The sequence below is a fragment of the Notothenia coriiceps genome, unplaced genomic scaffold, assembly GCF_000735185.1.
Source record: "Notothenia coriiceps isolate Sejong01 unplaced genomic scaffold, NC01 NC01_scaffold00037939, whole genome shotgun sequence".
Taxonomy (NCBI): Eukaryota; Metazoa; Chordata; class Actinopteri; order Perciformes; family Nototheniidae; genus Notothenia; species Notothenia coriiceps.
Genome location: NW_011370640.1, coordinates 14970 through 15290, shown reverse-complemented (window position 1 = coordinate 15290; position 321 = coordinate 14970).

Genomic DNA, 321 nt, shown 5'->3' with positions numbered 1-321 from the left:
ATGAAGTATTCTGATGGCCGGGCGCGTTCCCGAGCACACGTAGATAATGTACTGTACACCAGCGCCGTATAGATAGCGCTGCTGTACACCATACATATAAAAAAATATGTCTATGATGTACACACCCCAACAAATTAAATACATTAAATTCAAGTAAAACAATTATAGTTGGACAATTATGTTATAAAAATGTTTCAAAAGTAAAAAATACATTTAAAAAAAACATACGATTATTTTATGTTTCTTTCACTGGTGTTAAGTAACTAAGTACATTTACTCAAGTACTGTACTTAAGTACAATTTGGAGGTACTTGTACTTTA